A 25,250-nucleotide genomic window follows, 5' to 3' on the forward strand; every position below is an offset into this window, starting at 1 on the left:
CACCACATGGATTCCCAGGGGGCCACAGCCTACAGAAAATTCTACTTTCTTTGTCAAATCACTTAGAGTGCTTTCTGAATGCTTGTCTGGTGGTCCTGGAGGCTCTGTTCTTACATCGTCTGCGGGTGCCCCGTTTGCTACTGTTACGATTGGCTTCACTTGCAGGTTCCTGTTAGCGGGATCACCAGGCTGAGATGCACCTTGCTGTAACTGGGCAGGTGGTTCAAGAGCTGGGTCACTGCTTCGCCGTACTAGAAGTGACGTGCTGGCTTTCAGTGCCGAGGGGGTAACTTCAATTGCTCCTGTAATAGGCTGGAAAGCTGCAAGCTGCACTGCGAACTCACTCTCAAACGTGTCCGGACTTTGTCTGTCACTCACATTGCCATTGGCGACTTCGTCTGCACGCTGCACCTCATGCACTTCTGTCATGTGTGCATATTTAAATTCATGCAAAGCCAATCGCAGCCGAAAAGACTGGGCCCACTGCCCTTAGCTATCACCAGCCTGGCTTCAGCCTTCTGGCCCCCGGCCGAAATATCCACATACAACACCCCTAAATGAGGTATGGGCTGCCCCGTATAGGTCCTGAGTGGGAACTTAGATGGTCTGATGGGAGGCAGGTTGGATCCCCATGTCCTCCTGTTGGTCTCTTCACTAATGACCGATGCAGTGGTCCCTGAATCAATCTCGAACTTAATGTCCTTTCCCTTGACAATGACTGTGGCATAATATGGTTCAGGTGGTTCCTCATCCGTTTCCATCCCAAACATGTCATAGGCACACGCTGTCTCTCCGTCTGCTTCTCCTAGGTGGTGTGTGGCTGCCTGAGTCTGTTGAGCTTTCCCTGCCCAGGCTTAACCTTACTCTTTGAACTCCTGCACTGTTTAACTAAATGTCCCTTCTTGCCACAAGCATGGCAGACAGTTGAATTTACAGACATTTGCATGGTGCGTTCCTCCACACCGAAAACATTCCACCCACTTTTCCTGTCTACCAGTCTTCCTCCTGACTTGGAGCACTGCCACGGACTGCGACCCCCCATATCCTTTCTGTATATCCTTGGCATTATTAGCAGCCAACTCCTTGCTTTGAGCAATCCCTACGGCTGTCTTGAAAGTCAATGGTGGGGTTTCCCCCAACAAGCGGCATTGTACGGTATCATAATTAATGCCACAAACTAATCTATCACAGAGCATGTCATCCAACACGGCTCCGAAATTGCAATGCTCCGATTGCTGCTGAAGCTGGCCACAAAATTGCCCACAGACTGACCTGGCTTCCGAACATGGCTATGAAACTTGAACCATTGAACAATCACCAAAGGCTTTGGATTGTGGTGGTTCCCCATGAGCTTGTCCAGTTCGTCGTATGGAATTTCTCCCGGTTTCCGCGGTGTAGCTCAGTTCCGTATCAGCTTATACGTCTTTGCCCCACACACACTCAGTAGAATAGAGCGCTTCTTAGCCTTCTCAGTAATCCCATTAGCACAGAACAAGTGGCCCAACCGTTCCTCGTTCTCCGGCCACTCCTCAATTTGCTCATTGAACACACCGACCATTCGGAACGCAGCCATCCGAACACAAGACTCCTCACCTGCTCACAGCTCCTGATTGAAAATGGGGCCAACCCATCCACAAAACCAGTTTATCTCGTTGCCTAAAAAAATATGGGGTAACTTCTACTTTACAAAAAGACCACTCGACAACTTGATGGCCAAAAGAGCATCTCTATCTGGGACGGCAAATGATATTTACAATACAGAGGCTTCCCGGTACCTCGTGCAGCATGGGTGGAGGAACTATATACAATGCATACTGGGAGTAAAAAGAGCGGAATTAAAGACCCCGCCAACCTTGGATCCCGCCTCTTGCTACCAACAGCTTCCCAATTAGTATTAACTTACTTTTAATAATACTCACATTATCCTACTGGCTCTCTAAATATTACACAAAACTTTCATTTCCCTTGACTTGCGCAGAGCTTGAAGATTTAAATTTGTTGATTCTGTGGATGTTCTCTGAGATTTTGACCGCTTGTAGCACTGTGTCTATCTGCGTCTGACCTCCAGTGGCTGGTGTGGTTTGATTGGTATTTCTGTGATGCTTTGCTGGAGGAATTCAGAAGGAATTCCATCACTCTTTAAACTTATGATCACCTGAGATATTCCACTCTTCATTCTTTTTAACTCTGCTTCAAATCTTCCAAATCTGATTCCAGATCAACTGATTCTATTTGCTATAGGCCCTAAATCTGTTTGCTACCACAATGAGACAGCACGGTAGCCCTGCAGTTAGTGCTGCTTTCTCAAAGCTCCAATGACATGAGTTTGATCCTGGGTGCATGAAGTTTGCATGACTGCTTGGGTTTCTTTAGGCACCTTAGGATTTTCCTCCAAAATCACCAAAACTTGCTAATAGTTTTCCCATTGTAAATGAGCTGTCGTGATGATGGGAGTGTGAGAGATCAGAGTGGAGCTGACAAGCATTTGAGAGAATAAAGTGGACAGAAGCAAGTGGAGGAATGTGAATGGCTATTACAATTTATTTGGGAGGTGGAATAGATGGGCCAAGTAACCTCTTTTCATGTTGTATGAAAGTGTGAAATCTGTTGTAACCTTGATCTTCTTCTGTCTATCTACATTCAGCTGCTGCATATAATAGAGCTCCTGGTTTATTCATCTCTATACTTATTCATTCCAGTTTCTTTCCTACATATCTATACCTTGTAATTGTACCACAAGTTTATTAAGTGCATAAGTGTTTTCTTGATTTTACCACTTGCAAAAAGGAATGCAAAATTTAAATCTCTGCCATGTCTTTATTATTCACAGTAAACCCTTTGAGTGCTCTTGAATATTTCTCTATGACGTTTGGAAAACCCTTACAGTTAATTTTAGTCTGCAAAATAATTGTGATAGTCCCTTTGGGCTTTTTAATCTTTCCTTCCACATTCCCAGCACACTGGTTGCTTTGCATTGTTTTTCTGTTTTTTTCCCCTTGTTCATCTCATTTAATTTCCAGTTTAGCCCTTGGAACTCTACCTATGGGAATATATTAACTAATTGTGTTCATCATCTTGTATTTATGTGGCTAAGAAAGCTCCAACACCATATACAAGTTTGCTGATGACACCACTGTTGTGGGCTGTATCAAAGTGGGTGATGAATTAGCATATAGGAGGGAGATTGAAAATGTGGCTGAGTGGTGTAATAACAACAACCTCTCACTCAATGTCAGTAAGTCTAAGGAGCTAATTGTAGACTTCAGGAGAAGGAAACCAAAGGTCCTCGAGCTAGTAATCATTGGAGAATCAGAGATGGTGAGAGTCAGTAACTTTAAATTTCTGGGCGTCACTATCTCAGAGGACCTGTCCAGGACCCATCAGTTAAGTATTATTGTGAAGAAAACATGACAACACCTTTACTTCCTCAGGGATCAGAGGTTTGGCATGTCAGCGAAAACCTTGCCAAACTTCTTACGGGTATGTGGCAGGAAGTGTTCAGACTGGCTGCACTACAGCCTGGTATGGGAACATCAATGGCTTTGAGTGGAAAATCCTACAACAAGTAGTGCTTTTGGCCCAGTATATTACTGGTAAACCTTCCCAGCCATTGAGCACATCTGCAGGAAATGTTGCCGTACAGAAAAGCAGCTTCAATCATCAAAGATCCTCACGACCCAGGCCATGGACTTTTCTCGCTGTTGCCATCAGGTAGAAGGTACAAATGCCTCAGGATTTGCATCACCAGGTTCAACACAGTTACTATCCCTCAACCATCAGGCTCTTGACCAGAAGGGGATAGATACACTTATTTAAGGACTCATTTAAGGATTCTGTTATATTGTTATTTCATACTCATTATTTTTTGCTACTTATTTGTATCTGCATTTGCACAGTCCATTTACAGGTAACCGTTTCTGGCGTTTGCCGTTGACAGTTACTATTCTAATGATTTGCTAACTATTCTCTCAGAAAAAAGAACCTCAGGGTTGTATGTGGTGACATGTATGTCCTCTGATAATAAATTTTACTTTGACTTGGACTTTGATCTTACATTTTTCCCTTATTTATGTTGGACTGTTTGCAAGCTTCCCTGTCTCATCAGTGAAGCCCAGGACTCAGTACCACTGTAGTAACTGTTACCTTATATCCTGAATCAGAATTCTTATTTTTATAAATTAGGCTTTGTGACCTTCACATTGAATTTTGTTATGTTGCTGTTTTACTGCTATATCACATATTTATTTTGTACCCCTTAGAACTAAATCGTATTCATGCTGCTTTCAGTAAATAACAAAGGGGAAATAGTGATCCTTGGAGGTTATTTAAAGGCCATTTGCTACTTGGACAATTATGTACCAGTGTGACCTATGACAGCTAAAATAACCATGCTGAATAAAGATTGAATCAGGTACGTACGTTCTGTGATGGGAAGGTCATAAAAGAAATGAATAATTAACATGGCTAAGTAAAATGTACTTTACAGAAGACTGTAGTTCACTGAAAAAAATACTGAATTAACAAGAAAGAAATAAAAATCCATTTAGGGAGCTAGCTACTGCTATTAATTATTTTGATTATACGTTTGGAATTTAGTTGTTACAATAATCTCAGGTTACAGATGGCATAGATTCCACACTTTTGGTGCTTTGGTTTGTTCCCCTCAGCCAATACCTTTTCTAATAGTTTTATTCCTCAAAACTGATCCATCTCCATGATATTCCAGATCTACACTTTGCACTTTATTTGATCTGCCTTCTGACTATTGTATATCTAATTTCAATAAATTTAGCTGTTCTCTGAAACTGAAAGAAGCATGAATTTTATACTTCTGCATTTTCAGCAAACTAAGGATATCCCAACAGAGGAAATACAGGGAGCAGCTGCAGTCAAATGGAATATTGAATGTAAATACCCATTTGAATTTGCTGCTTGTATCAGCTTTAGAAGAAGGTAAAGCTCAAAGTAAATTTGTCATGAAAGTACATTTACGTCACCATATACAACCCCGAGATTCACTTCCTTTTTGGCATACACTGTAAATTGAAGAAACACAATATAATCAAGGAAAGACACGATAGACAAACAGCCAATGTGCAAAAGATAACAACCTGTGCAAACACAAAATGAAATAACATAATAATAAATAAGCAATAAATAAAAGGTAAAGAAAATGAGCCCATAGATTGTGTGAGCAATTCAATGATGAGGCAAGTCAAGATGAATGAAGTTATCTCCTCTGGTTCAAGAACTTGATGCTTGAGCAGTAATAACTGATCCTGAACCCAATGGTGTGAATCCTGAGACTTTTGTACCCTCTTCCTGTTGGCAGCAGTGAGAAGAGAGCATGGCCTGGATGGGGGAGGTCCTTGATGCTGGATGCTGTTTTTAACTGTGACAGCACTTTGTGTAGATGTACTCAATGATGGGATGAGCTTTACTGGTGATGGACTGGGCCATATCCACCACTACAGTAACAAATAATTATTTTTTAGTGCAGTTTCTAACAACTTTCTGACATTCATGAAATAGTTAACTGAACCACTTGTCAACTCTGCAGATGTGATCACCAGTCAACAGGGTTCTTTCTGCAGCCATAAGCGCAAATAAAATGATTTTTGTAATGTATAAGAGGATAATTTCAGTTACTCTCTCATCTAACAATCTTTGGCATAGCCATGTGGTTCTTTATAAGCTCATCAAAGATGTAATGGTGAGATGAAGACCATTTGGATATTGACTGGGTTGCATCACAACCTGCTCTGGAAATACCAATGCTCTCACATGAAAAAGCCAACAAAAAGCAATGGATACAGCCCAGTCCATCACGGGTAAAGCCCTACCCACCACTGAGTACATCTACGTGGAGCACTGATACAGGAAAGCATCATCCATCATCAAGGACACTCACCATCCAGGACATGCTCTCCTCTCACTGCTGTCATCAGGAAGCCTGGACGGGGGCCTCTGGACTCACACCAACAGGTTCAGGAACAGTAATTACCCCTCAACAATCAGGGTTTTGAACCAGAGATAATAACTTCACTCATCCTTACTCGTCCCCGCAACCTAGGGACTCACTTTCAAGAACTCTTCATCTCATGTTATCAATACTTATTGCTTATTTATTTACTATTAGTAATATTATTTCTTTTTGTATTTGTTTTTTTTTTGCATATTGGCTGTTTGTCCATCCTGCTGGCTATGTTCTTTCTAATGTGTTTCTTGTATTTACTGTAATTGCTTGCAAGAAAATGAATCCCAAGGGTTGTATATGGTGACATATATGCACTTTGATAATAAATTTACTTTGAATTTTGAACTTGAACTTCGAGATCTAATTTTGGTCTCTGGATCAATGCACTGTTCTTGAATATAGGATGTGACAGAGCAAAAATCCCTGTGATTACTGCATTTTTAGCATTTAAACTTTTCATAGCCCTATTTTGATCATATTTTATACTCTCAATGCCTTTTCATTTATTAATCTTGCCAACTGGCCAAATATTAGGCTATCAAGCTTTGCCCAGAACTCTACCACTTGTATTTGTGACCTTAACAATGATGGTGTGAATGGCACAAGACAATTTATCTGATGATGCAATTATCGCTTTTATGCTTTTCGTTCTCGGCTTGGGAACTGACAGACTCTCTATTTATGTACCCTCTTGATAACCATTGAGAGAGCTGTGCAGGTCAATGGAGCTGGATGTTGATTCTTTTCTCTCCTGTGATCAATATAGGTTTTCAGTGTAACTGCTCATACGCATCTATCAGAAACTGCTTAATCTGTACATTGACTTTGAAGCAATCCCCTTATTGCATTATCTAACTGATTTACATGTGCCACATTAAATATTGGATTTTACTTTATCAGATTGCTTCTTGTTAAATTAAGTTGACTTAATATGATATAATATAATAATCATCTCATTATTTTGAAAGGCAAATAGAAACATCTGGTACTCTTATAAATATGAGACATTTGTTGAAGTATTCTGGCCAAGGTAATCAACAGGGAACTGAGCAGCAGACTGCAACTCTCTTCCTGAGTTGCTGTTGGGTGATGTTTCTTTGGCTGCTTAAATAAAATAAGCTGATCTCTCTGAAGCAAATTCTGTCCAGTAGTAAACTATTGTCCAGGTTGTTGGCACAGCGGAGGGATTAGTCTGTTAAGTAACTGAATTTGAAACAATACATAGAAAGGAGGAAAATACTTATTTGTACTACCAACTGGCTGTTGTGGATAGAATCATGTACATTTATTATGGTAAAATACTGTCATATTTCATTCTATAATGAAGCAGCATCAGAATTGCATGCTGATATTGGGAGATAAATCAATTGTATTAATATATTTTAACCATTTCAGGAAATTAGGATTTTATTTGATGCCTATCAAGTAGAGCTTCTTGTGCAAAAATGGTGCAATTCATTATCCTTCCTGTGGTCATGCATATATACTACATGTACATGTAAGAGCTGCATGCACTGGAAAAAAAACAGATCTGTGCTATTTGCCATTGTGCATGGATCTCATAAACTGCTAGTGGTCAATGTTACTGCTGCTATGAGTCACTGGAAAACTTGTTTTGATGAGCAATGAGACAGATGTGACAGATGCTGACTGTGTGATAAAAGAGGTGGATAACTGTAAGAGACTTGGAGCCCTGCTGAGAGAGGATGGGTTCTTCAAAATATATAGAGGGTCTTAGCTGAATTACAGCATCTGTTCCATTGTTGCAACAGTGCTGAGCCTGTTGTGCTCTGCTGTGGATGTCAGTGGTGCAATATCCTTTATCCCTTTAACTATTGCTGTTTTCTTCTGTTTGGACATGTTTTTCTCTGTACCATGTATGCAGTTTTATCATTGCATATGTAGCAACTTTTGCAGCAGCTGTGGCACTAAATGCACATTACTTGATGATCAAGCTGAATGCTGCATAACTGGAATGATTGGTAAACGGTCATTTGCATACACTCAAAAACCCACTCTGTTCTCGCTCTGCTGTAGGATGTCAATCACATCATTTTCTCTGCTGCTTCAATCATGTAAAACTGAAAGGGCTGACTTTCAATGCCAATGTCTTCCATGTGTGCTAAAAGAGCCTAATTAAGTAATCACACCTTAACACCAAGTTGAAATCAGCTCAGCTGTGGGTCTCTGTCACATGCCAGCTCACGCGACTATTGTTCACTCAATTAACATCCTCAGGTGCGTCAGGCAATAATATTGCTTCAACAAATTGTTGGAAATTCTTTTGTAGATTGCCCATTCTGTTGCTTTTTCACCCCTTTGTTCTTCACTGCTTCTCAAATTTTGTTAACTGCAAAATATTTGTTGGAAGATCTGCCAGATACATGTTTAAAGATATACAGTATCTAGCAGGGACAGAACAGGGGGGAATGACCATATTCAGTATATCCGGATTTTCAAAAAACTTTTAATAAAGAATAGCATAAAAAGCACACTTGGAAATTCAGCTATGCACCTACAGCCATAAATTTTACCTGCTTGGCTCAGCCTTTCCTTGTTAGCTATGTGCGTGATGCTGATGATGTTATTCACCATGGAACCTATTGCTCTCAATTTAGTTGGGCCCTCATAATTCAAACAATTTTACCAATGCATTAGACTTATTTGTAATCATCATCATCAATATGTGCCATGTTGTATGACAGGCAATCATGGTCCCATGACTATGGTGTTTCTTGGCAATTTTTTCTACAGAAGTGGTTTGCCATTACTTTCTTCTGGCAGCATCTTTACAAGATGGGTGACCCCAGCCAATATCAATATTTTTCTAAGATTGTCAGCCTGGTGTCAGTGATCGTATAGCTTGTGATATGCTACTGGAAGAATTTACCTCGGGATAATCCTCTGCCACTGACTTCACTGGAATTTAATGAGTGGGTCCAATGGCTGATTCACTGATACCTATGTGGCATGTGTGGCCAGAAATAAATATCCTCTTTTGGATTCCGATTTAAGGTCTGCTGCTAGGATGTGCAACGATAAGTAAAGAAAGAAAATAGAGAGCCATATGGTTGCATCATTTTGAAAATGTCTTGTTTAGGACAATTAATAGGTATTAGGCAGGAATTTTCTAGTGTAATATATTTGTTACTCTGGTTCATCTGTAAGATACGTGATTCATTTGAAGAAATTCTGCTTGGAAACTCTGTTGGTACAAAATTTTCCAAATAGCAACGGTCTAGTTGAACTATTTACTAATATAGTACAGCTCTTTTCTTTTTGCATTAGTTTCAATAATAATTAAGTGCCAAAACAAATGGTGAGAGAAAGCAGGACACCTGCACTTGCTCACTGGGAGATGAAAGCTGCATAAACCAGGCAGGCTTCTGGATTAATCTGTGATCTGCCTTATGTTAACTAATCATTGTTGACTCATTATTATTATTTTCTAAGATATGGGAAATTCAAATAAGCATGAGTTTCTACTATATACTATAGATCACAATAAAATGAAAAGAAAGGTTATTGGCCCCTGAGGTCTTCCATACTGTTCCAAAAGATGATGGCTGAACTCTCATGTCAATGTTACTTCTCTCATTCTTAATCGCTGAATCCTCTGTGATGCTTTGTAAGACCAATATGACTGCCAATCAGTACTATGAGGCAAAGCTCATGAAAGGTAACTACTTATTAGGTTTTTTGAAGCACCATTCAGGTCCATAGTCGGAAAATATTTCAAATAAATTAATGTGTCAATCGGAAAGCAAACAGGAAAATAGGGAAAAAAATGTTAATGGAGTATTTTTACTTGCCTTATTGAGATTACAGCAGTTCGCTTGTACCAGTTGTCGCAGAACTGGTAAAAGACAGGAATATCAGCAAGTAAAGGGAATTCTGCAGAAATCAGGAAATATTGGAGAAGAAAAAGTTGGATGCATTTTTTGAAGAAGTCATAAAGAGAAGGATATTATGCTTCAGATGTAAGCGTAGCTTTGTGAATTACAAAAGAAAAGCTGAAAATACTTTGAAGAAAACCTAACGTATTACGTCAGGTGTTAATTATTAAACATGTAAGAACAACTATGGAAGAAGTAATCTCTTACTATCTTTCCTTTCGGTTAGTCCTGACAAAGGGTCTCAGCCCGATACTTCAACAGTGCTTCTCCCTATAGATGCTGCCTGGCCTGCTGTGTTCCATCAGAATTTTGTGTGTGTTGTTGTTTGAATTTCCAGCATCTGCAGATTTCCTCATGTTTGCTATGGAAGAAATACTGTTTGGATCATCTTCATTCATAACTCAGCTACAGCATCATTGAGAATCCTTCATTCCCAATGCTTTGTTCCTCCTTTTCATGATCTGAGGACTGGTACAATGTTGCCTACAGCTTGATTTGTTGCTCTTGGAAACATACAATTTTAATGCAAATGAGACCTCCCCCGCCCCCCCCCCCAACCCATTGTTAGCCTATTGCATCCAAGCTAACCCATAAGCATCCAGTTACATTAATTCTTGTGTTTATTGGTGCAGGCGTACAACACTCCTTTGGTCGACATCTTCTGGATAGATGATGAAACCATCTTTTTCACTCCTTTTATGTCTTTTACGTATGTTTCACATCTTGGATGTGATTGTGGAACTGTTGGAGCCTGTGTTTTGCTGCTTGGATGGTTTGGCAGCTTCAGCATTCTGCCGTCTCTGAGTGGATTCTAAGAGACAGAGTCTGCGTGCGTGAACCTCATAGCGGGCAGGCAGTAGCATGGGGTGCAAGCCAATGTTCGGCTCTATTTTGCTGATTGCAGTGATAAGGGTGATCACAGTGAGTGCAGAGGATGGGCATTGGCTGCTTGCCTTTTGATCGGGTGCTCTGTACTGGAGAGGGAAGAACCCACAATACGGAGAGTGTGGTCCAGATTTCTTCTGCGTTTTGGATTAGGACTTTGGACGATAGACTTTTTTTTCAATATTATACCTTTTATATCCTGTGAACTTTTTTGCCAGATCTGCTCAGTTTTTCTTTATGTGAGAGGGCGATTTTTTTGGAGCTGATGTGCCTGATCATTCCCCCACCTATCTATTGAAATTTGTCAAAGTTTTAGATAGCATGCAGAATCTTTACCAATATCTAAAGAAGTAGAAGTGCTTCTATGCTCTGCCCAGGACTGTTCCACCAAAATGACAACATCAAGGAATTTAAAGTTGCTGACTCTATCCACCTCTGTTACACCTGCACAGATGGAGATTGAAGAGTTGTTGGTAACAATCTGAACTGACTGGGATCTGCAAGTGAGGAAAATGAGGATCCAATTGAGGCCAAGGTCTCGAAGTTAATTGTTTAATTTTGAAAGTATGATGGTATTGAATATTGAGCTGTTGTCGATAAGGGGTATCCTAATGAATGCATCTTTGCTGTCCAGATGTTCCAGGATTGAGTGAAGAGCCAGTGAATTGGCATCTTCTGTGGGCCTGTTGCTTCTCATGCAGCTGTTGATACACTTCATCACCAAACTCTCAAAGTACTTCATCACAGTGGATGCAAGTGCTATTGAATGACAGTCACTGAGGCAGATTAGCACATTCTTCTTAGGCACATGGTATAACTGAAGCCTGCTTGAAGTGGCAGGTACCTCAGATTTCTGAAGTGAGGGATTAAAGATCTCAGTGAACAATTCAGCCAGTTATTCAACACAGGTCTTTGGTACTTGGTCAGGTACCTCTGTCTGGGCTGGGTACTTATGTGGGCTCATCCTCCTGAAGAATGCTCTCACATTGGCCTCAGAGACTGAAGTCACTGGGACAATAGGGGCTGTTGGAGTTCAGGAAGATTTCTCCATGATCAAAGTGATGATCAAAGTGAGTATTGAAGACATTGAGCTCATCCGGGAGCAAAGCCTTGTTATTACCTATATTGATTGGATTCACTTTGTAAGAGGTGATAGCATTCACACCCTATCACAGCTGCTGAGCACCTTTCAGTGATTCAAGTTAGGTCCAGAATCTCCATTTTGCATGTTAGATGGCTTTCCAGGTATCATACCTGGTCTTCTTGCATCTTACTTGGTCACCAGACCTGAATGCCACTGATCTTGCCTGTTATGTTTTGTAAATCCAAAACGTAAAAAAAAAAGCAATTGAAAGGAAACGTGGAGCCAGGAATAAATGTATAGATTTTGTTTTTACATTTAACCCAGGCAACCAGTTCATATTCTATACCTTCACAGTATGGTCCAGGTCCATTTTGACCCGGCCCAAGAATCCTCTCATAACAGGTGTCTATACCAAATTTTGAACCACAGATCTATTTAGAATGTATAAATAGCCTATATGACATTAATAAATGGGTGATTAATCCTTAATTAATGTTTCAGAGATCTAAAATTAATTTCAACAGATACGGGTCAAATTTGAGCTGGAACAGCCTCAATGTACAAAAATTTGTAGCACCTCTGCAAAAGTATAAAATTTTTAAATATTTTCATTTTTGCACATTTTGGGTCATGTTAGGGAAAGTCATCAAATTTCAGCTAAAAAAACTGGCATCTGGAGTGTTTTTACTGCTGTCAAATGTCAAAACGGGTCAAATATGACCCGAACAGTATGTAAGGGTTAAGAGGAATGCATGGTGACATGGTGACATGATGACATATGCCATTCACATACTTTGTACATATAGCCATAATGCATTATTTAAACACAAGAATGCTTCATCAAACTCTATATTTACAATATTACTCAAATATTACTGATATAATAGACACAACATACCTCCTTGCTAAGTTATGAACTTCAACTATGTATAGAATGCTTCTCATCTTATATACATATACTCTATATACAGTATAGTACTGTATCTAATATGACTACTATATAGACAAACACAGCATAGTAAATTTTAAATTGTCCCATTCAGGCCTAAAGATTTAATCATTATAGAGGATTTCTTATGCGGTAACATCTTTCTTTACAAGGGGGCTCACTCTGCTTGGCAGGTGAGACTTGTGGCTTTGAAACAATCTCAGGTTCTAGGTTCTCTTTGTGGGAGTTGATTCTGAGACTACAGAAAGTGGTTCTGACAACTGTAGACACCTTTCTTTTCCTTCAGTCCATGCTTCCGTCCTGGTCCCAGCTTCTTTCTCTAATTTTATCTGTCACTTTTGCTTTCTCACATTCCTTCTCTCTTTCATGCCTTTCTCTTCTTGCTCTCATTCTTTCTCTCTATTTCTTCTCTTCTTTTCTACTTCATGTTTTCCTTTTACTCGCCTTTCTTTTTCATCTTCTAGTGAATATCTCTGAACCAGCTAATTTCCTGAGAAATTAGGTCGCATTTATCCTCTTCCATTTCCATACACTTGCTTGTCTGTCTCCCTCCTCTTTCTTTTCCTTTCTCTTCCTTTTATAATGTGTACCTTGATCTTGGGAAGCTGCATTTGGTTCACTGGAATATTCCCTTATTAATCTTTCTATTGCTCCCTTTACAATCTGATCTCATCTCTTGCCTTCCTCAAACACAATTATCAATCCTCTGTTTTCAACAAACCCTCTGTTTTGTATCTTCATTGATTCCTTGCTTTTTGGCCTTCCATTCATCCAGTTGGGCTTTGTTCTTTGCATCGGCTTTTCTATGCAGCTTTATGTCTCCCACTTGAAATTTATGCAGTAACCTTAATGCTCCTTGACAGCTCTTCCAGCTTAAAACTCAGCCACATTTCATAAGTAACTCCCTGATGTAATATATCAGAAGCTTTCTCAGATATGTTGCCCACAATATCTCATTTAGTGGGCTACTGCTTTCATCACTTTCATGATTCTTCCAAGCAACATGGTCCTTTGTTGGTCCAATATGCTTTCCAACCAGAGGCACAGGGGATGGGTAACAGTTTATAGTTTACAGCATGGAGACAGTTGTGGCATCACCTGATACCCTTTTAAATTCACTGTTATATGGTTTTATTGTAGGGAAGGTGGTTTGCAAAAGGAGTATGTATCGCCAATCATATCCCCACAATGCTGCTCTTCTGTATTTACCACATACAAGCCCAAAATGGCTTTTGGCTGTACTTCACTGTTACAAACGTCATTCCCACATGATATAAGTTCTTAATTGGATATCTGCATGCTTCAGCTTAGTGTCTTGGAAATGCCATTCGGCCTCATTTGTGGAATTAATTTGCTGTTCACTTTGGTATAAGCCATATTGTTTGTCTCATATTAGTGTTCACATAGTAAATTCGAAGGCTACCCAATCCTGTCACTCCTATTATTATCAGATTTTTTTATTAACAGCATGAATATTAGTGCTGTTATGAAATTGCAACTTGACTTTTTATATTTTTTGCTCTTCCCTGTGTAATCCATTTATTTGTGTCTGCCCGATGTGCTCTTTGTATGCGTCCTACTTTGTTGCATTTTCTGCAAGTTTCACCTGTAAATTTGCATTGGTCTGGTGAATGTGAGCCCCTGCCACAATGATAACAGTGTTTGTTTGGATAGTCCAGTTTCTGTTTGGACCTTGTAATTTTGTTCAAGCTCACTTTCATTCCGACCTGTAATGCATTTGCATCTCTATCTGTTATTTCCAATGATATAGTTGTTTCAACTGTTCTTTTAAATGTAAGTTGTGCTTCAGTTATGAGCTGTTTTTGAATGATTTCTTGTAAGATTTCACATAGAAAATGATCTCTCAGTGCCTCATTAAGCCTATCACTGAACTGACCATGCTCAGACAACTCCTTCAGGTAAGCCACAAACACAGATATGGACTTTGCTTCTTTTTGATTCCGCAATGAAACTCATAGTGTTCTGAAATCAACAATGTTTTCTGTTCTAAATGTCTCGGCATTACTTATGTGATATCAGCAAAGCTAATTTTGGCTGGTTTGGTTGAAGCAAATAAATTTCTAAACAAACTGTATGCCTTTAAATCAAATGAATTCAGCAGAATTGACATTCACTTCCCATCAATTAATCCATTTGCTTTTAAATACTCTTAAATTTGCTTCATATACAATATCCAGTTATTTGTTGTGTGATCAAAAATGTCAATCCTGATGTAGCTGGCTATTTCTGTGGGGTTTTTTATGATTAGTATCACTGTTTTCACTGTTTATGAACTCGTGAATTCTTTAATTTTCTTCCTTCTTAATTTGATTGTCTTTTTTTGCAAAGTAATCATACTGTTTTTTAAAAAATGTGCTGTTTTTCTTTAATTTGACCATTTCTTGTTGCACTTATTTTTACTCAAGCATCTTGCTTTATTTCAATAAGTGGATAGTCATCTCAGTTTTGTTTAGAACTTTCTTGTTGCCACTGTTATGTTTTGTAAATCTAAGGCACAAAAACTAACTGAATGGAAGTGCAGAGCTGGGAATAAATGTATACCTATTATTTTTTTACTTTAACTGAGGTGCACACATATGATGCCATTGCATGATGATGCATGAAAGACCCTGCTGTGGATAGTGAGGTCAGCTGAGAAGATCATCAGGGTCTTTCTTCCCGCCATCACAGACATTTACACTACACACTGCATCTGCAAAGGAAACAGCATTATGAAGGACCCCATGCAATCCTCATACAATTTCTTTTCCCTCCTGCCATCTGGGAAAAGGCTCTGAAGCATTCCGGATCTCAGATTCAGACTATGTAACAGTTTCTTCCCCCAAGCTATCAGATTCCTCAATACCCGAAGCCTGGACTGACACCTTACTGCCCTATTGTCCTGTTTATTATTTATTGTAATGCCTGCACTGTTTCTGAGCACTTTATGCAGTCCTGTGTAGGTCTGTAGTCTAGTGTAGCTTTCTCTGTGTTTTTTTACGTAGTTCAGTCTAGTTTTTGTACTGTGTCATGTAACACCGTGGTCCTGAAAAACATTGTCTCATTTTTACTGTGTACTGTACCAGCAGTTATGGTTGAAATGACAATAAAAGTGACTAGACTTGACTTGACTTGGCTTGACTTGACATACTTTCTACATATAACCATAATGAATTATTTCAATAATGAAGAATGCATTATCAAATAATATATTTACAATATTACTCAAATATCATCAATATATTACAAATGTAAATACACAACATGGTCCTCAGCAGATTGCAGATATCATGATTTAAGCAGAGCTTCCACATTGGAACTGGTTTATGTAAACAGATCAGAAGTAATTCATAGGTTGCTGATGATAAAGGTTTCGGTATTAGCAATGATAAACATAAGTGAACAATTTATTGATATGTGCTGTTTGGTAGCACTGTTAGTAACACCTTCCATCGTTCTGCAATTGATTGAGTGCAGATTGATTGGAGAGTCAATGGTTCAGTTGGATTTGTGTTTTCTTTTTGGTAGACTGTATCTGTTTGTACTATGCCACACTTTGTTGGGCAATGATTTTGCTACTTAATGCATATGTTATCCACCAATAATGTTTCACCAGTTTTGGAGGGTATTTTTAGGTACAGCTGCTGATCACAATATGTCTTTCTGCACCCCCTGTACCCGTGGTTTATTCCCTGATTTGGTTGCAAAATGAGAATGATTGGTTGGTTGAACCATATTGACATAGATAGTGAAGAAACCCAATTCTGCTGCTCCTTAACTTTCTCTCTCATTACCTTAACTAATGACTACTAACATGCACAACTACTAAATCTCCTCTTAATCTTCTTTGCTCCAGATACACCAACCTTTCCCTATGCTTGAAAACCCTCATCCTAAAAACTTTGAGCCATTCAGAAAAATATTTTCTGTACCACTTCTTGAACTGTCAATGCTCTGAAATGGACACATATTTCAGCTGTAATCCAGCTAATGTTTTATAGAGGTACAATTCATCTCTTTGATTCTGTATTTCATGCATCTATTTATGAAGGTCAGGAACCCATATTCTTTATTAATCGCTTTCTCAAAGTGCCTACGAGCTTTAAAGATTTATGGGTATATAGAACCAAGAGTTGGCACATTAGTTTTACAAACCTTAATTAGAGAGCATCTGATCAATAGAAACCTTTTCACAGCAAGGCATTAACAGGCCATCTGTTTAGGTTTGGAGAACCCAACACTGTTACATAGCCGTTATTGGGTGGCAGGCAGATTGACCTTCTTCTATTCCTTATCATTAATACCAGTTGAAATGAACAATAGTAAGTTCACTAGGTATTAGTTAACTGTGGATCTTTAAGTGCCTGATATGAAAATGTTTTTATCGAGCATCTTAATTTTTACTTCTAATATTAATTATGGGTTAATCAATAACGAAGAAATTAAGAGACTGCAATTTAAAAATGCTTAACTGCAGAATTTTTCTGCACTATGCATAATTATACTGATGATCAATGACGGCAAAATCATCCTTCCCCACATTCCCGCTCCCCATCTAATTATGTCTAAAGCCACAGTCATTGATGCTTCCAGAGAGTCTTGCTCGGCTTGTCTTTTCCTTCTGCAACTTGCATTGGCAGCCACCGGTCCAAAATCTGCTTCCCTCTTAGGAGGAAGATTTCCTTTGTGCATGAGCTCTGATGAAATTTTAGTTCACTTTCTTATTGTTTAGTTTGTAATTTTGCGGGGCCTAACAATTCTCAATCATTTTTTTCTGTTGCAGCATCAATCATTATTTGGCCAATATGCTGCATCCTGTACTTCTCAGATGATCCTGAAGTACTGTCGCTTTATCTCAAGTCCGTCAATGTTTTCCCATGGTTAATATTTTCCCTGATTCTTAATTCTTACTCTTACTTTAGTTCTATTTATTGTACTTATACCAATTAGCCCATAAAGTCTATGCTGGCTCATAGGGCAATTCATCAATTTATTATTTCCCTGTAATGCATTCTGCTTCACATGACCATTAATATGCCTTCGACTCACTTACACTGGGGGTTGATAGCCTGAACATTTTTGAAACAGGGGTGAAAAACTGAAGCACGCAAAGGGAGTGTACATTCTCCTGTCAAACTCCACTATCAGCATGAGAGGTCAATATATCAAATGCAGCACTATCTGTTATCATTCATCATTCTGTCTTCATTGCCTTCTCTATTTTGTATCTTTCACAAAGAACAGACATTGAAGCTGCAAATCATCATTTACCTTTTGCTTTTCGTGGCCATGAAACCACATGAGAAATGGTAGCATATCTAACAGGAACTCTTCACCGTAGATAATACATCAATAATTTTACTCAAAGCTATTCAATTAATTATGTTCTCTTTTTATTCATAATAACAATATGCAGGATAGATGTCTGGTTTTTTGTTTAATTATATCACAGACACTTTGTGCTAAGACACTGGATTCTTGTGAACCCTGACTATATCTTACAAATTTCACTGGAATTCACATGCTTTCCTTTCTGTTCTACATGTTACGACTGCACCACAACCTTCCTGTGATATGGTTTGTTTTGTAGAATTTTAAAGGCTGAGTATCAAGCTTTGCAGTAGATGTTAGGAACAGTTAGAATTTTAAAAAACTCATCATTATTGTGGTACCCAGCTGTTTGTCAATCAGCGTCAGTTCAAAACTATAACTGTTTGCACTACAATCTTATAAAGCTCTTTAATAGTGTCAGCTCAGGAATATAATTCTGCTTCAATTTGGTTCTCCTAAATAAAACAAACAAATGTGTGAACTGCAGATACTTTATGTTTACAACAAAAGGGCATTTGCACAATTTTTACTCAAATATCACACAGTCCAGGAATGTAATTCGAAGGTAATTTATGATGTCCTGTCACACAAGAAGTAGTGTGGATTGATTGTATAGGTCAGTGTGATATAAAATAATCCAGGAGTTGTTTTGAAACCTCTGGCCATTCCGCAAAATAAAGATTGCTACTCTGTGTTTTGTCCTCATCCAGTTCAAATCCTTGGCATAATGCAGACAGGAACAACATCCTTCAAACACCCCAAATGCACATTGTTACGTGCAATGATCCTTGCCAAGATCATTGGAGGTCAAAAGTGTACTTGAGGTGTTTTCTTTCATGGTTGTTATCTCATTACATTCGGTTTTACAATATTTTCACATCTGAGTTGTGGGAAAGAGATTGCTCACTATCAGATTCTGGTTTTGAAGATAAGAATTGGTTAATTATTTATAATGTTTGGACTAATCTTATGAGTTTAATTGAAGTTTTGGAATGCAATAAAAGAATAGAAAAAGGTCCAGGGATCTGAGGATAGGTGGAATCCAAAACTGGCTCCGTGGCAAAAAAAATGCTTAAACTGGAGTTTTAGTGAGGGGATGGCTATGTCACTAGGCTTGCAGGGTGTACTGTTGGTTCCCTTGCTTTTTGCTGTGTATGTCTATAAGTTGGATGAATTAGCAACCAAATTAATCTCACTATCAAGCAGTATTAAGGCTGCAGAAAGATAGCAATGAACTGGCTAGAAATAAACAAATTTATTCCAGAGAGGTGTGAGCCCATGTATCTGAGAAAGACAAACTAGGCAAAAGAATACATAATAAATGACAGATACTAAGAAAATGCAGTAAAAAATGTTGCTATCCTTGACCATAGAATCATAGAACAATGACAGGACAAAGAAAGCACATCAGATAATGCACTTATTTCTGACATACACGGATATTTTCTGACATACAGTACAAAGGCAGTAGCTCATCCAGTTAGGGCACAGGTAGAACATAATTTGCAGTTCTTGTCATCATGGTACAGGAAGAAGCGATGGCTCAAGGACATGTGAAAAGAGATTCACAAGGTTTTTCTCAGGCTAGGAAATAACTACAAACAAGTTATGTGGAGGGTTTGGTTGGAAGAAGATTTTTTTGGAGCAGAATTGGTTGAAGGATGATCTTCCCAGATGGCCAAATGGCTTCTATATCTGCTATAAACTTGTGTTATTAAATTGACAAGCCTATTATCATCAAATGTACTGAGGTACAGTTTATTTTGCAAGTCATCCATACAGATCAATCACCTACTACCTCAGTACATTGAGGTAGTACAAGAGAAATGCAATGAACATTATATGTTATAAATAAGGAGACAATGCAGTGCAGGTGAACAATAAAATGCAAGGCTTTGATGAGTTAGACTGTGAGTTCAAGAGTTTACCTTATTGTACAATTGACCATTCAGTACTCTGTTCTTGAGCCAGAGGGTATGTGCTTTCAGAATTTTGAATCTTTTGCCCTTTAGGAGAGGAACAAGAGAGAACGTCCATGGTGTATGGGGTCTTTTGATTGTGTTGACTGCAAGACACGTAGACAGAATCTACGGAAAGGAGGCTCATTTTTGTGAGATACTGAGCTACGTCTCTAATTTTCTGTAGTTCCTTGTAGTCTCAGGCAGAGCAGTTGCCTTGCCAAGTTGTGATGCATCCAGATAGGATGCTTTCTATGTTGCATCTATATAAATTAACAAGTGTCAAAGGGAATGTATTGAATTTCTTGAGCCTCCTGGGAAGAAAAGATGCTAATCAATAATTTCTGCAGAAAAGACCCAACTACAAGATTCCACAGACTAAGAACACATTTCACATTTGAACAAATATGGTACAACATTAAAATTAAATATGAAAATTCATAATAACAATTTTTGCTGATGCTAGCAGTATGGTGTTGGTGATGAAGCCACCAGGGATAGGTGGCCGTCTTTGATGAAGCAATGCCCTGAGAGTAACTTTAATGTTGGTAGATAGCCTGAAGGCAGAGGAAGCTTTTTTTGTCTCTGAGTCGGATGGTCATGAGTTCAAATCTGACTCTGGAGGTTTGAGAACATAATCAGGGTTGACACTTTAGCAGAGTACTTTATGGCAGTCTTCAGAAGTGTTGTGTTTTGAATGAGGTGTTAAACTGAAGCTATGATTTGCCTCTAAGTTGAATGTAAAGGAAACCATTGCACCATTCACAGAGCAGGGATATTTCCCAAAAGACCTGACCTATATTTGTCCTTCAATATGTACCACTACAATAGATTATTGTGTTGCTGTTAGTGGGGACTTGCTTTGCATGAATATGCTGCTCTCTCTTCTATATTATTACTAAAGCCACAGGTTAAAAGTACATTGTTAATTGTAAAACAACTTTTTAATTGTTGAGGCTATGAAAGTTTTCTTTTTTTACCTCTGTAAGCCTTTATGGCAAGGGTTTGAACCAGGGGAATGGGGGGCTCAGTGGGAATTCAGGAAGATGAGAGACACAGCTAAAAATTTAAAAAAAAATTGTCAGTGAAATAAATTAATGTTAAAAGCAAAATTAAGCAATGGATGTTAAAAAAACACGATTAAATACATTATATGCATATATTTGATTGTTTACAGTATCTCAGCAAGAAAATTAAGTAATAACATGAAGTGAGCTGGCATGACCTCATCATTATTGTAGAAATATGGCAGAAGGGTAAACAAAGGGGTATTCTACATTTGGGAAGGATGAACTAAAGGAAAAAGGAACTGCTGATCATTAGTAGTATGGAGAATATCAGTGCAGTACTTCTGATCCTATTTCTTTTACTCTATTGATGTAATGTCAGTAGCCAATGAGATAAAGCCTATTTAACAAATGTGGTACATTATTTAGAGATACAACATGGTAACATGCCCTTCCAGCCCAATGGAAACGTGCCACCTAGTTACTCCTATGTGACCAATCAGCCTCTATCACATATGTCTTTGGAATGTGGGAGGGAACTGGAGCGCCTGGAGGAAACACGCACAGCACGGTCATGAGGAGAATGTACAAATTCCAGCAGCAGGAATTGATCCTGGGTCGCTGATGTTGTAAAGCAATTGCGTTCACCACTACACTATCATGCTGCCTCATGGTAGCAAGTTGTAGCAACGTGTACCGTCCCAGATATACAGTACAGGTTGCTACAACTGGAAACTGTTCAAGAAATTGTAATCACAAGAAAGAATAAACTGGGTGCCCCAGAAAACTGGACCCATTGAGAACCCACAGTCATAACACAAATAAATGGAGCAAAATTACTCTGAGTAATGTTTATATACACATTTAATTTATATCTTAATTTTCTGTGTATTATTTTATTCCAAATCAGCTTTCAATGTACTAAAATTTATTTTATTAAATACTTAGCCTTGTTTTCTTTCTGGTCCAACAATAACCAAGATGATTATCCATAACTTTACAGTCATCATACCAGTCACATGGTGTACATTTTGATTTATTGATAATGCTGTTGTAGCTCCTTATTATCAGTTTGAGTCATGCTTTGAAGACATAATATCATCAGGACTTTAGTACAGAACAGAACAAACTCTTACACTTTTTATATTTTGAATTAAGTGTTTTGAATGAACAATACCCACAAAATGCTGCAGGGATTCATCAAGTCAGGCATTAATTATGAAAATAAATAAACAGTTGATGTTTTGGGCTGAGACCCATCATCAGGACTGGAAGGAAAGGGGGAAAATGCCAGAATATAAAGGTTGGGGAAGGGGGATGGAAGTCTAGCTAGAAGGTGATGGATGAATCCAGGTGGGTGGGAAAGGTAAAGGCTGGAGAAGAAGGAGAGGAGAGAGGACCATGGAAGATAGGGAATCAGGAGGAGCACTGGGGTGGGGTGGGGGGTGATAGGCAGGTGAGAAGAGGTAAGAGGCCAGAGTGGGGAATAGAAGAAGGGGGAAGGGGGAGGGAAAAGAATTACCTGAAGGAGAAATTGATGTTCTTGCCATTGGGTTGGAGGCTACATAGACAGAATATGAGGTGTTGTTCGTTCACCCTGAGAGTGACCTCGCTGTGGCAGAAGAGGAGGCCATGGACCAATTTGTCAGAAAGGGAATGGGGGTAGGAATTAAAATGTTTTGTCACCTGGAAATTCCACTTTTAGGTGATGAAGCAGAGCTGCTCGACAAAGCAGTCCCTCAATTTAGGAGAGTCCACATTGGGAGCACCCGATACAATAAACAACCCCAACAAGTTCATAGGTGAAGTGTTGCCTCACTTGGAAGGACTGTTTCAGGCACTGAATGGAGGTGAATGGGCAGGTGTAGCATTTCTGTTGCTTACAGGGAGATTAGTGGAGAGGGACAAATTGATAAGGGAATCACAGAAAGTTGGAGGGAAAGTAAAGATGTGTTTAGTGGTACAATCCTGCTGAGTGATGGAAGAAGTGGAGAATGGCATGTTGGATGTGAAGGCTTATTTGGTGATTTCCAGCATCCGCAGAATCTCTTGTATTTCTGTTAAGTCAAGCCTCTGTCTTTACTTTTAGACAATAGACAATAGACAATAGGTGCAGAAGTAGACCATTCGGCCCCTCGAGTCTGCACCGCCATTCTGAGATCATGGCTGATCATTCACTATCAATACCCAGTCCCTGCCTTGTCCCCATATCCCTTGATTCCCCTATCCATCAGATATCTATCTAGCTCCTTCTTGAAAGCATCCAGAGAATTGGCCTCCACCGTCTTCCGAGACAGTGCATTCCACACCTCCACAACTCTCTGGGAGAAGAAGCTCTTCCTCAACTCTGTTTTAAATAACTGACCTCTTATTCTCAATCCATGCTCTCTGGTACTGGACTATCCCAAAATCTGGAACATATTTCCTGCCTCAATCCTATCAAATCCTTTAATTATCTTAAACGTTTCAATCAGATCCCCTCTCAATCTCCTCAATTCCAGCGTGTACAAGCCCAATCTCTCCAATCTCTCTGAGTAAGACAGCCCTGCCATCCCAGGAATCAACCTAGTGAATCTACGCTGCACTTCCTCAATTGCCAGAATGTCCTTCCTTAAACCTGAAGACCAAAACTGTACACAATATTCCAGGTGTGGTCTCACCAGGGCCCTGTACAAATGCAAAAGGACATCCTTGCTCTTGTACTCAATTCCCCTTGTAACAAAGGCCAACATTCCATTTGCCCTCTTCACTGCCTGTTGCACTTGCTCATTCACCTTCATTGACTGGTGAACTAGGATTCCTAGGTCTCTTTATATTTCTCCCTTACCTAACTCTACACCATTCAGACAATACTCTGCCCTTTTGTTCCTGCTTCCAACGTGGATAACTTCACATTTATTCACATTGAATGACATCTGCCAAGTATCTGCCCACTCACCCAGCCTATCCAAGTCTCCCTGTATTCTCCTAACGTCCTCTTCGCATGTCACACTGCCACCCAGTTTAGTATCGTCAGCAAATTTGCTGATATAGTTTTCAATGCCCTCATCTAAATCGTTGACATAAATCGTAAAGAGCTGTGGTCCCAATACAGAGCCCTGTGGTACCCCACTAGTCACCTCCAGCCAGTCCGAGAAACACCCATTCACTGCTACCCTTTGCTTTCTATCTGCCAACCAGTTTTCTATCCATGTTGAAACCCTGCCCCCAATGCCATGAGCTCTGATTTTACTCACCAATCTCCTATGTGGCACCTTATTGAATGCCTTCTGAAAATCTAGGTACACAACATCCACTGGCTTACCCTCGTCTAACATCCTTGTTACACCCTCAAAAAAACTCCAACAGATTAGTCATGCATGATTTGGCCTTGGTAAATCCATGCTGGCTCGGCTTAATCCTATTTCTGCCATCAAGATGTGCCACTATTTCGTCCTTAATAATGGACTCAAGCATCTTCCCCACGATTGACGTTAGGCTAACAGGGCGATAGTTCTCCGTTTTCTCCTTCCCTCCCTTCTTGAAAAGTGGGATAACATTAGCCACTCTGCAATCTTCAGGAACTGATCCTGAATCTAAGGAACATTGGAAAATGATTACCAATGCATCCGCAATTTCCTGAGCCACCTCTTTTAGAACCCTCGGATGCAGACCATCTGGACCCGAGGATTTATTAGCCTTCAGTCCTACCAATCTACTCATCACAGTTTCTTTCCTAATGTCAATCTGTCTCAATTCCTCTGATATCTTATGACCCTGGCCCATCCATACATCTGGGAGATTGCTTGTGTCCTCCCTGGTGAAGACAGACCTAAAGTACGCATTAAATTCTGTTGCCATTTCCCTGTTTCCCATAACAATTTCTCCCAATTCATTCTTCAAGGGGCCAACATTGTTCTTAACTATCTTCTTTCTCTTCACATAGCTAAAAAAGCTTTTGCTATCCCCTTTCATATTCCTGGCTAGACTGAGCTCATACCTGATTTTTTCTCTCCGTATTGCTTTTTTAGTTAAGATCTGCTGTTCCTTAAAACTTTCCCAATCATCTGTATTCCCACTCATCTTAGCCCTGTCATACTTCTTTTTCTTTAATGCTATACAATCTCTGACTTCCTTAGTCAACCACTGTGGCCCCTTCCCCCTCTTTGAGTCCTTCCTTCTCA

The sequence above is a fragment of the Hypanus sabinus genome, chromosome 8 (genome assembly GCF_030144855.1).
Source record: "Hypanus sabinus isolate sHypSab1 chromosome 8, sHypSab1.hap1, whole genome shotgun sequence".
Taxonomy (NCBI): Eukaryota; Metazoa; Chordata; class Chondrichthyes; order Myliobatiformes; family Dasyatidae; genus Hypanus; species Hypanus sabinus.